This window comes from Phoca vitulina, unplaced genomic scaffold, assembly GCF_004348235.1.
Source record: "Phoca vitulina isolate PV1807 unplaced genomic scaffold, GSC_HSeal_1.0 scaffold42, whole genome shotgun sequence".
Taxonomy (NCBI): domain Eukaryota; kingdom Metazoa; phylum Chordata; class Mammalia; order Carnivora; family Phocidae; genus Phoca; species Phoca vitulina.
Genome location: NW_022589745.1, coordinates 1,900,356 through 1,913,071, shown reverse-complemented (window position 1 = coordinate 1,913,071; position 12,716 = coordinate 1,900,356). Strand labels below are relative to the sequence as shown.

The window sequence follows — 12,716 nt, the reverse complement described above, 5'->3', positions numbered from 1 at the left end:
GAGTGGGCGGCTGGTGCTCAGCAGCAGACTCTGTTCTCCCGTGAGGCCTTGGCGCCCTTCAGGAGAGCATCGCGGACTTCCTGCTGCCGATGGGTATGGGGGCTGTGGAATAACCCGTAGAAGGAAGGAAGCCAGAGCCCAGCATTTTACCCCAGGTGACGATGAGTGAGCTGTCCCGCTAGAATCCGGCTCTAAACCAAACCCAGCTCTTCCATCCACAGGCAAGGGCGCCTCCCGGCCCCCAGCAGCTGCTCATCGTCCAGGCCGTGCTCGGGTGTCGGTGCTGAGAAGGGCTGAGAAGGCTTCCACCACCAGAGGGCCGGTCAGCCGGTGCTGCCTCCACACGAAAACCAGCCGGCCACTTCGCAGCAGCCCTGATCAGACGCTCTAATGTTAGACCGGAAACTGTGAGACCTCCGGACGAGAACCGGGGGTGAGCTCCTTGACATCGGTCTTGGGGATGATGTTTTGAATCTGACACCAAAAACAAAGGCAACAAAAGCAAAAATAAACAAGTGGGACCACATCAAACTAAAAAGCTCCCACTCAGCAAAGGAAACTGCCAACAATCATGAAAGGCAACCTACAGGATGGGAGAGAATATTTGCCAACCACCTATCTGGTAAGAGGTTAATATCCAAAACACACAAGAAACTCACACAGCTCAATAGAATAAAGAACAAAAACCAACCAACCAACAAATACAAATTCAAGAATGAGCAGAGGACCCGAACCGACATTTCTCCAAAGAAGACACACAGGCGGCCAACACACTCATGCGAAGATGCTCAGCATCACTCGTCGTCGGGGAAAAGCAAGTCAGAACCACAAAGAGACACCGCCCGACACGGGTCAGGATGGGCTATCGTGAAGACGAGAGCTGACAGGCTAGCGAGGATGCTGGTGGGAGGGCAGGGGCTGCCAGTGGGATCTGGTAACCCCACTTCTGCATATTTATCCAAAGGAATTCATTTCATTTCCACGAGATATTCTGTTACTCGGCCTTAAAAAAGAAGGAGTTCCCGGGGGGCTCAGTTGGTTAAGTATTGGACTCTTAATTTCAGCTCAGATCATGATCTCAGGGTCCTGGGATGGAGCCCCGTGTTGGGCTCTGTGCTCAGCGGGGAGTCTGCTTGAGATTCTCTCTCCTTCTGCCCCTCCCCCGCTCTCTTTCTCTCTCAAATAAACAAATCTTTTTTTTTTTTTAAAGATTTTATTTATTTATTTATTTGAGAGAGAGAGAGAGAGAGAGAGAAACAGCATGAGAGGGGGAGGGTCAGAGGGAGAAGCAGGCTTCCCGCGGAGCAGGGAGCCCGATGCGGGACTCGATCCCAGGACTCCGGGATCATGACCTGAGCCGAAGGCAGTCGCTTAACCAACTGAGCCACCCAGGTGCCCTCAAATAAACAAATCTTAAAAAAAGAAGGGTTTCCTGTGAAACTGGAGGGTTTTATTTTTTTTAAAAAATTTTATTTATTTGAGAGAGAGAGAGCGAGCACAAGCGGGGGGAGATGCAGAGGGAAAAGGAGAAACAGGCTCCCCGACCAGCAGGGAGCCTGATGTGGGACTCGATCCCAGGACCCTGAGATCATGACCTGAGCCGGAGGCAGATGCAAGGCTCTTACTGGTGGGGTTGGCGCGGTGACAGGAGCGCGGGGCTGGACGGAGGCAGAGACAACACAAGGACCTTCGTGTTTTCCTCTGGTGAACGTTGATGTGCCCCGAGCAGTTCCTCTCGTGGGGGCTCCAGCTCCCTGACCTTCTCAGCAGGGCGGGAGCGTGAACCCCCGGTGCCCTGAGGCTCCCTGCCTGTCCCGACTTAACTCCTCCCCTGTACCCAGAGTGCCGGCTTGCACCATCCGCAGGCCAGTTGGGAAGACGGTCGTCCCAGGCCTGCTCTGGGTGCTTCATCTCCCCTGGAGCCCTGCCCGAGAAGGGATGCCGTGGGTCCTTAAAGACTGGATTGAGGAGGGGGCGCCTGGCTGGCTCAGTCGGTGGAGTGCGCAGCTCTTGCTTCCAGGGTTGTGAGTTCGAGTCCCACGTTGGGGGTAGAGATTACTTAAAAGATAATTTGATAAAATCCTTTAAAAAACATTAAGAAGATTGGATTTAGGGAGGGTTCGCTGTGGAGGCACCATTGACGGCCCAGCCAGTGCCACCCGGGGCCTATCTGTTCTGACCACTGGGTGTCTCAGACTCAAAATGTCTTAAAAAATGTCTTGGTGAAGTAAGAATAAAGTTAATTCCTTAGATTTTAAAAAAATCCTCACATTGTTATGACTTAAGAAATATAATCTCCTCTTTCACAAATCTCTCTTAGTCGAATAAAGACCTGTCCCTTCTCTGTAGAACCAAATGTTCTTTGTTCACAACTCAGGATCGCTCGCTTAGCCGCTCTCAGCAGCGCTGCCGGACGCGGACAGGACAGAACGTCACACGGGCTCATCTACTTTTGCAACAATGAGAGCGCGGACGGCCACTAAGGAAAATCCCCACAGGAGGATGTCAAGGCATTAACAAAAATCTCAGGTACAAACATGGGGGATTACCAGTATGTTTTAGATTCAAGTTCATTTTCATAATGGGCTTCATTTTCCTTGGATTCTACAGGGTTTTGGCCTCTGCCACGAGGAATAAGCTCTCCTCCCGATAACTTAGGATTGGCTCTTTGTAGTACTTGTCTTTGGGGAAGAATGAATGGTTTGAGAAGGTACGGGAGTGCCCTTGTGCTTGGCGTTAATCAGGAGCCATCCACGCAGCTCTTCTGAACATCAGCCCTTCGTCCGGCCTTGTCTTTCTCCTGGCCGCGTGGGGTCACGGGGAGGGGGTTGGACACGCTCTGGAGACAGAAACCCAGGTTTGCACCAGGTTTCTGCCACATATTAACTTTGCTGTGCCTCAGTTTCCCTGTCTGTACAACGTGGCTTGGTTTACCTGCCTCACTGGATCCTCGTGTGGGTTAACGGGATTGTTGAGCCTGCTCTAGGCCCCCACCTCCCTCGGCCTCACCCCTCGGGCCACCAGCCTGGGCAGGCGCAGGAGGGGCGGGGGTGGGGGCTCTGCCTGCTCCTGGCAGGACCCGCTCGCTGCAGACCTCACCACTACCGTCTCTCTGGCGGACCGCTGAGTGGCTCCGTCACTTCCTCCCACCCGGTGCACTTTGTTCCGCACGAAACACCCCACACGGCCAGGTCACCCTCACCTGGACTCACGGCCCCGAGGGTCTCCGTGCCTCCTGACCTCACCTCCGGCCCCGCCCACGACAGGCAAAGAACAGAGTTACTCTCCTGGCAGGAGTGACTGGCCTGACTCTCCCGAGTGTGAAGGTGCAGTGGTGCGGGGCTGGGCAAGAAGACGCGGGACTCGGGGCATCCACGCGGCCTTTCAGCGTCCAGGGTAGAGGCGAGTCAGCAGCTGCGTGAGAAGCCCTGCGACGGCAAGGGCTCCCATCCCTTGGGCACCCCCGGGTGTGGTGGCATTGCCCCCGCCCCCCGATGTCGGGGGGGGCCCAGCCCACACGTGAGCAGCAAGGAGAACCCGCGTGGGGAGCCTGCCTCGCTGGGGTGGCGGCTACAGGGCTCGCTTCTGCCCCTTGTCCTTGCGACCCACAATTCTGTGACACTGGCCGGGGTTCCCGGTGGAACCCCGCCTGACTCCCTGTCTGTGACAGCCGGTGCCACGCCCTTAAGTGGCTCCTCCCCCGTCCCCCCGCACCATCCCCACGCCCAGGACGGCCCCCCACAGGGGCCACCTGCACACAGTGATCCCTCAGACTTGGCGCGGCGAGCCCAGTGACGTGCAAGTGATGCCCACGTTTGGTTTTAGAGGATCGGCGATGTTTCTCAGATGGATTAGGAGTGCAGCGTGGAGGAGGCGGAGGGACTTTCCAGCAGGAACATCACACAGGGGCCGGGAGGCAGGGGGACACGTCCTTCGGCTTAGGGGTGGCAAACGATGATCCACGCGCCAAACCAGCCCAACACATGTTCCTGTAAATAAAGTTTTATTGGTCCACGTGTGCTGGTTTCAGCCTGCAGCAGAGCAGGGGGCTGCAAAGGGGACCTCACGCCGCACAGCCCCGAGTTCCTCTCTGGCCCCTTACAGCACGAGTTTGCCATCGGCCCTTCGTGGAGCTGTGGAGCCCGTGGGGGGCAGTAAGCAGGGGCGACGCGACCGGATAACGTCCTAGAGAGGTCACTTTCTCGGGCGGTGTCGGGTGAGGAAGCGAAGGGCCTGGCCGAGGACGTTCAGAGCTGCATGCAGCAGTGGCCGGAGATGGTGGGCGTCAGGACGGAGCGAAGACGGAGCCCGTGGGCTGGGCAGGAGGGCGTGGCCTGGGCCTCACGGAGGAGGAAGGGCTGGCGAGGGGGCCGGCGAGGGGCCGGCGAGGGCAGCAGGCGCACACATGCACGGCGGTGGCCCGCAGGGCGGACTGTTTCCGCGGGCAGGGCTGGCTTCTCCCAGGCCACCGGCTCCCTGCCTGACTGGGGGCTGTGGTCACGGGGCGACCTCGAAGCTCAGGGCCCTTTCCTGGCTCAGCAGTGAGCTGACTTGCCCTCTGAGTGCTACCATGTCTCACTGCATACGATGTGTGGTGGGGACAACTGCCACGGGAGCATGGCCCCAGGGGCAGAGGGCCGGGAATGCCACGTGTGATCTTGGCTCCTGAGCAGGTGGTGGCTGGAGAAGGAGGCGCTCACCTCAGCAGGCCGGGGTTGGGGGCAGGGGGCTTGAGGACACATGACAAGTGGGAATGGACCCTGCATTTCTCTACCCGGTCTGCGGGTGTGGACCACGAAGCCGCAGGAGCCTGGCAGGTGTGCGAGAAAGACCCGGACGGGCCTCTGGAGCGCGCTCCTGATAACCTCATCCTTTATTTACTGCTGGGTCCATGGATGCTCCTTGTAAGTAAGGAGCCTGGGAGGAAAGGCCTGTAAATTCCATTCAGGACACCTGTCCGCTTTGTTCTCAGTTGTGCTTGAAAGAGAACAGGGGTAAACTTCTGTCTGCTTTTTTCTCAGCCGTGAACTTGCACCTCTGTGTGTCCCTCTTCTTCCTCCTCACTTGTGTGTGTTCTCAGCTCCTGTTATTCATCAGTTACTTGGGGCTGTTTGTAATCTGATGACGTATTAGAAGGTAGCGCAGCTTGCCGGCTGCCTTACTTCTCCTTGACCAAACTCTAAGCCAGCTGGGCCTTCTTACTCTGAGCATAAAGTTTTATGAGGGCAGTTACAGCTGGAACTCCTAAATTTAATACAAAGAAAAGTCCATATAAATATTTTGGAATTCTTTAGTTAATTAGTAATATCACAGAAGTCACTCTGTATATCATGCTAGATCATTTGAGTTTGAAAGTTTAAAAAAAGTGCAATTAAAATATACCTCTTTATTTTCATGGCAGCGTAATTATTTGATGGGACTACTTTATTTTTTTTTATTTTTTTATTTTTTTTAATTTTTTTTATTGTTATGTTAATCCCCATACATTACATCATTAGTTTTAGATATAGTGTTCCATGATTCATTGTTTGATGGGACTACTTTAAAGCTTCTGAGGCATCAACTATTCTTCTGTTGGAAGAAGTCTCTCTGACCTTTCTGGCTTGTGTGGTAACTGCGGAGCCTTGGTCCCACAGGCTTTTACACCGAGGCTCCTGGTGGAGCTGCTTGGGTGGTAGGCCCGCTCTCCTCGTGGGGAAGCCTGTCTGCTCTGGGCTCAGTCTCATGCCCTGTCCCCTCTCTGCTGTCCCCCTCCTTGGGGAATACCGTTTGCTCCCAGGGCTCCGGGATCCAGACTGATGGTCCCCCAGTGTCTCTCCCACCCTGAATCTCCCCTGAGCCTCCTGCTTCGAGGGCTCCCCACCTAGCATCTAGAATGCATCTGAAAACCTCACTCAAACGCTCCTTGGCAGCATTCCACGTCCTGGTTGGCGGCACCCCTGTCCCCCAGATCACAGCGCAGAAATGTGAAAGTCATCCTGTTTTCCCCCTTTTCTCTCGGCTCCACTCGGTCTGGCTCGGTCCTGCCGGCCTGACCGACCAGCCACCGGCTCAGCGAACCACCCTTGCTGTTGACCGCCATACGCTGGAGCGCTGGGCCCTGTGCTGACTCCCGATGTCTGTCCCTCTGTGTGTCCAGCCCATGCTTCATGCACGAACCATAATTATCTCTTTAAAATGTAAATTACTTCCCATCACTGCCCCTCTTAAAAGCCTCTTAATAGTCTTCTCTCACACTTGGAACAAAATCCAAAATCCTTACCCTGATCTGTAAGGCCTCACGTGGCCTGGTGTGGGTTTTTCCTTAAAATTCACTGGGCGGCCAGAGCTAATCCTTTGTCCACTAAAAATCCCACCGTCCGTGTTATTATTATATTGCTATAGTTCAGATGTCAGTTGCTATATTAAGAGGATAAAGCACATATTTACATATTTTAATCAATACATTATACTACTGGTATGGCTTTTACATATTTAAACTATTCTAATGGATCTTCTTGAAATATCATTAAAGACAGCATATCCTTGACGTCTGTCTCAGGAACATGGATGTGTGGGAAGTTCTCTGCATTGTAGCTAAAAATGCAGCTTTTGTGTTCTGGGCCTATTGGTGTGATGGGGTGAAGTGTCGCCCTCAGTCTGTGTTCCTGTCCTCCCGGAGCAGTCACCCCACAGGCCTCAAGTCCTTTGGTTTTCATGTAAGTTTTAGAATAATCTTATCCACATATGCAAGACTTTTGGTGGGCATTGTATTAATCCACATGTTGGTCTGGGGGCAACCAACATCTTTGCTGTCGAACCTGGCAATCCACGATTGTGGCGCGTCTCCCTGTTACATTTATCTTCTCTAATTGCTTTTTTTGGCATTTTGTGGTTGTCAGCATACACACGTCCTGTGCAGGTTTTGTTAGATCTACACCTAAGTATTTCACCTTGAAAGTAATTTTACATAGTACTGTGTTTTACTCTCAGTGTCTGTTCATTGCTGGTGTGTAGAAATACAGTGGATCTCTGTTCACTGATCCTGTCTCCTGGGAACTTACCCAATTCACTTTTTAGTTCTAGAGCTTTTTGTAGATTTCTTGGGGCTCCATGCACAGATAATCATGCCATCCACAAGTAGAAACCATTTTATTCTTTCCTTTCTGGTCTGTATGCTTTCATTCCCTTTTCTTGCCTCATTGCATTGGCCTGATTTCCCAGCATGTTCTGAGTAAGAGCGGTGAGAACAGACATCTTTGCCTTGTTCCCAAAGTTAGGAGTGAGGCATTCAGCCCTTCACCAATGAGTATGAAGCTAGCTTTGGCTGTTGGTACATGTTCAGAATTAAGTTGAGGAAGTTCCCCTCTATTCTTACTTTTCTGAGAGTTTTTATCATGAATGGGTGTGATTTTTTTCAAATGCTTTTTCTATAATGATTGATATGGCCATGTGGTTTTTATTCTTTAGCATGATAATATGGTGGACTACATTGATTTTTTTTTCTTTTTCTTTTTTTAACTGACAGGCTTTTTGCATCTTTATTATTGAGTTTTGAATTTACTCTTGTTTTTGGTGCACAGGTATTCTTGTTTTTTATTAATTTTTTTTAAAAAAGATTTTATTTATTTATTAGAGAGAGAGTTGGGGGGGGGGGGAAGCAGAGGGAGAGGGACAAGCAGACTCCACACTGAGTGTGGAGCCTGACGCAGGGCTCAATCTCATGACTCCAAGAGCATGACCTGAGCCGAAATCAAGAGTCAGACGCTCAACCAACTGAGCCACTCAGGTGCCCTCTTACTAAGTTTTTAATTTCAATTCCAGTATAGTTATATACAGTGTTGTATTAGTTTTAGGTGTACAATACAGTGATTCAGTAATTCCATACATTACTCAGTGCTCATCATGATAAGTATGCTCTTAATCCCCACCTATTGCATCTGTCCCCCCACCCAGCTCTCCTCTGGTAATTGGCAGAAGACATGAACAGACATTTCTTCAAAGAAGACATACAGAGGGCCAACACTGATTGACTTTTGAATATTGAACCAGCTTTGCATTCTGGAAATAAATTGTCATCGGTCATGGTATGTAATTATTTTCCTATTGTGCTGAACTCTGTCCCTTTGCTGAGGCTTTCCATTTTTCTATTTGTTTCCAGTGTATCTGTACTTGTGGATGCATTTTATAATGGCTGTTTAAAATCCTCATTAGATAATTCTAATATGTTGGCCATATTGGTTTTGGTGTCTCCTCATTATCTCTGACTCATTATCAGTCAGAGATATTCTTGGTGTTTAGTATGACTGGAACCTGGACGACTAGGGTATTATGGTATGGTACTGGATCTTGTTTAAGTCTCTGTTTCGGCGTGCTGTGGCAGAGAAAAGGAAGTGCCGCCGCATTGCTGCCAAGTGGGGGGAAAAGTGCAGGTTGTCCACTTGGCCTCCATGACACTGAGCTGGGGGAGCCCCGTGGTGCTGCTGGGCAGAGTTGGGAGTGTGACTCCCCAGTGGGCCCCATTGATTCCTCTGGTCTTGCAATGTCAGGACTGCTCCCCACATGGCCTCCCCTGACACCATGATTGGGCGACTGTGAATGTCCTGACTGGGGTCACCCCAACAACCACAGGGTAGCCTTTGTCCTCTTCTGCCTGCTTCCGTCCCAGGACCCAGGCATTTTTTGCAAATAGCTTTGGGAGACCTAGGGGGACCCTGCCATACACACCTGGTGAGCACGCTCCTGGTGAAGTCGGCCTATCAGCAAGTGTCTTGGGTCTGTGCCCTGTGGAGAGCACGGCCTCTGGTCGTTGGGTACCTGAGTTCAAATCCCAGCTCCACCATTCTTGGCAGTGGGACCTGGAGCACGTTACTAAACCTCAATACTTCAGTTACTTATTCCGTAAGGTGGGGATGATAATAAGGTTATAGGGGGTTACCTGAGCTAATAACGTGTAAACCCCTTAGAAGAGTACCTGGTGCACAGACCGTGGTACATGAGTGTTTACATTTGCTGTTGTTATCAATGCCGCCCAGTTAGGTGACCTGGGACACTGCCATCTGTCCCCCGCCCCTGGGCTCTCTGTGGTCATCTGGCCTTTTACGGCCAGTGCGAAGGGTGCGGGTGCCCGCCGGGGTGGCCAGACCGTGTCCAGGCTGAGGACTAGGATCTGACGTGTGAACAAGGACGGCGGCGAGAAGCGTGGACGGTGGTTCTTATGACAGTCGGCAGTTGTGCAGGCCAGGGTGACTGGGGCCGTCACGGGTGTCACCGTGCCCTCCGGGGCCAACCCCTGCCCGCAGCGCTGCTTCTGCGCCCCAGGCAAACCCGACCACTTCTGCCTGTTTGTGCGAGTACGCTCCCGCCCACGTGGGTGTGACTCTAGTTCCCACGTTCTTCCCAGCAACTGTCCAAAGTCCTGAGTCTCTAACTCAGCTTCTACGTCTAGAAGGAGAGGCTTCCACGGTTCACACAAGAGCGAGATTTCTCAGAAGTGGTCATGCCATCGTCTGTCCCCTACACTTTTCTTGTGTCCTTCGCTCCTGCCTCCAAGGGTGAGGGCTCACCCCACCAGGGTTCTGGAAGTGTCTAGACTCCACAAATTCAGGTCGGTGTTAGATCCTGAGGCTGCTGGAGCAAATGACCACAAACTGGGTGGCTTACAACAACAGAAGTGCATGTCCTCACAGCTCTGGAGGCTGGAAGTCTGAGGCCAAAGTGTCAGCAGGGTCGGTTCCTTCTGAGGCCTTGAGGGAGCGGCAGGGGGAGTGTTCCAGCCTGTCCAGATCTGGGGATTTGCTAGCGGCCCTTGGTGTTCCTTTGCTTCTGGAAGCATCACGTCGTCGCTCTAGGCTCTGCCCTCACCGGCACGCGGTGCCCCTCCTGTGTGTCTCTGCATCCAGATGTCCTTCTTCTTACAAGGACACCATTGCCTGCATTAAGGGCCACCCTACTCCAGGACACCTGCAAAGACCTTGTGGCCACATTCACGGGTGCCTGCGGTTACGACTTTTTCATAGCTTCTCAGGGGACCCAGTTCAACCCACAACCAGGGGTAACAGTGATGTCCAAGCGGGGACCTCTGCTGGGTCAGAAATGTCACCCCCGCCGCAGTGTGCAGAGAGTGCGGATGGGGAAGGGTCCTGGGCAGGGGAATACGAGTAGAGACACGATTAAAGTTGTTCCGGAAAGAGATTAAGTTCTGAACCAGTGAGCGGGGTTTGGGGTAGATCACGTTGTCTCTTTAAAATTTTGTGTCCCAAATTCAAAGCCTTTTTGTAGTCTCCCCCTCCCCTTTAATGCCAGGTGTCTGAGCTCTGCACACAGGCGTTTCCTGGGCTCGTCCCCGTTCTGCTGGAGGCCACGCTTATCACGCTGTCCACGATGGAGGCTGCGCAGCTGTGCATCTGGGCTGGTGGGAGCCAAGTTTGTTTATGTAAATTTTGTTTTATTTTAGTCTTTCCAATGACTGCCTTGGGGCTTTAGTTCTGAGCCAAGGGCAGGGAAGAAAAGCCTTTATTGCTGAGATGTAGGCATTTGGGATAATACGTGAAGCAAACATCAGCTCGCACCTAGCGAGCCCTTCCCGAGCAGCTCACCTTCCTCAGTGATTCTCGGAGAAACAGACACTGTTCCCAACTGGGGCAAGTCTGTCAAACGTCTTTTCTCTTTCATTTCCACAGCTTTATTTAGCTTTTGAAAAATTCCTTTAAATATATTATGTCATTCTAGTATATGTTTCCTTCCTTTATAATTATTCTTGAGCCCAGGCTGCAGCAAAGGGAGAACAAGCAACAGCAATGATGGATTTGTAGGCAATTATTTTCTTACAAATTCTTCCATTCTAAATACAAGTGAGTCTTTCCAAATCTCATTATGTGAAGTAGATGGTCAGGAGAAGGCTATGGTCATCAGTAAAATATTTTCAATTACATTTATACGTGCGTTAAAGTTGAAGAGGGTATTGAAGGTGATGGAGAAGACCCTGATACGAGGATTCGTTGTTTTAGAGTGTTTACTGACCCGACTCTGTGTCGGGAAAGGGTGGGCCATGGGGGTGGGGAGAAGAGCAGGACCCCCATGGATAAAGGCCCTGCCGTCTGTCCGTGTGGGCCACGAAGGCCCAGATGCTTAACCCTGCCACTCCCTGACCCGCTCTGCCACATTCTTCCCAAACCCTCCAGCGCCCCGAGCCGCTGCCTCCAGAAGGAGGGTGCGCCCTCCACCTCTGTCCCCTGCACCCTCCTGTGTCCTTTGCTCTCCTCCAAAGAAGACTCTTCTTCAGGCTCCCTGATCCTACTCCCTCTCTCTGGTACACAACGGTTTGTGCAATTGGAAAAACCACAAACAACATTTTTTGGTCAACATCACTCAGCATGCCAATACGTGTCATTGCAGTTGTGCCCAGTCCCGAGAGTCCCTCTGGCTCTGAGTTGAGGGGACCGTGGAAAGGCCAGTGGGCGGGGGCAGGCCATGGCCACAGCAGTCAAGGAGGTCAGAGGCATCTAGGAGTCAAACACACGAAGCCCTTGTGCTCGCTTCGGCAGCACATATACTAAACACACGAAGCCCTCTGAGCTTGGCCACGGCGTTCTGACGGTTCTGTGCCAGTGGTCTTGCCCCAGAGTCTCCCGGGTTGGGATCTGCTGCTCTGCCTGGCCATGCTCTCCTGCCTTCCTCCTTCACTCATCCCCTTGTGCTGTTTATCCTTCCTCACCTCCCCATCCTTTCCCGTGGCCCTGAAATCCCCCTCATGTGCCCAGAGATGGCCTGGGAGGACAGGTGGCCCAGACCCACCAGCCTCTAAATATATTTATATTGTCCGCTTGGAGGAGGAAAGTGGAAGGTCTAGCACTGAACATAAATGGGCAAATGGAAACTAAGAACAGTGGCGTGTATTTTGCACTTGACCCTGAGAGCCCACCATGCACTGCAGAGTCGTTCTGTCTTGGGGGCTGTGCCTGGGCCTGGAGGCAAAGTGCCCATCCCCACACGTGCTGTCCCGCGGGTTCAGCCTCCCCTGTCAGCCGGGACCCAAAGAATCATGGCGCGCCTTCCAGGGTCTTCCCTTCCCACCTGCTCAGCGTCATGGCCGTCACCGTGAGCACAGGGAGTGATGGCTCCCGCCTGGAGTCTGAGTAGCTGTGCAGCCCTGGAGAGGTCCCCGAGTCAGCAAGTCTGCCACTGCACCTGGGGCTGATCTAGAGCCTAGAGCGGGCCTTCGCTGATGGCCAAGTGACTGCCCTGCCACGTTGTCGGGCTCGGCCTATGGCTTGCTGCCTGGTCTGCCCACAGGAGGCTCAAGTTTCCACCAGCGGGGAGACCTGCCAGCCCCCCGCAGACCCTCCCCCGGCCTGATCTCCTCGCGGGAAGCCGGCGGCTGCCACTGGTGTGTCCAGTGAACAGTGAGTGAGCGTCCCCCATGCCACGGAGACTTGGGGTTGTTCACACCTACAGCAGACACTGACTGACACCCCGTCTTTGTCAGTGCTGGATTTTGCCAGATTTTAGTCTATCATTCTGAGGCTTTAATTTGCTTTCCCAAATTAGTAATGGAGTTGAGGTTTTGTTTTGTTTTCATTTTTCTGACTCCTCGTGGTTCTACTTCCGTGACAGGCCCGATTCTAGTTATTTGTTGACCTACAGGAGTGCTTTCTGCCATCCGGATACTGCTCTTGGGTTGGATGTGTGTGTTCCAAAGACCTTGCCCCATTGTTATGCGTTGTCTCTTCATTCTC

General features: G+C 52.4%; 1 long non-coding RNA gene across 1 annotated transcript in view; it reads left to right on the top strand.

Annotated features, from left to right (window-relative positions):
- Nucleotides 1-7,972, top strand: part of LOC116648247 — a 38,884-nt gene extending 30,912 nt beyond the window's left edge. The window contains exons 3-4 of the long non-coding RNA XR_004302479.1: nucleotides 2,378-2,529; nucleotides 7,936-7,972. This is a non-coding gene — a long non-coding RNA (uncharacterized LOC116648247). The remainder of the gene's footprint in view (nucleotides 1-2,377; nucleotides 2,530-7,935) is intronic.
- The last annotated feature ends 4,744 nt before the right edge of the window (nucleotides 7,973-12,716 follow it).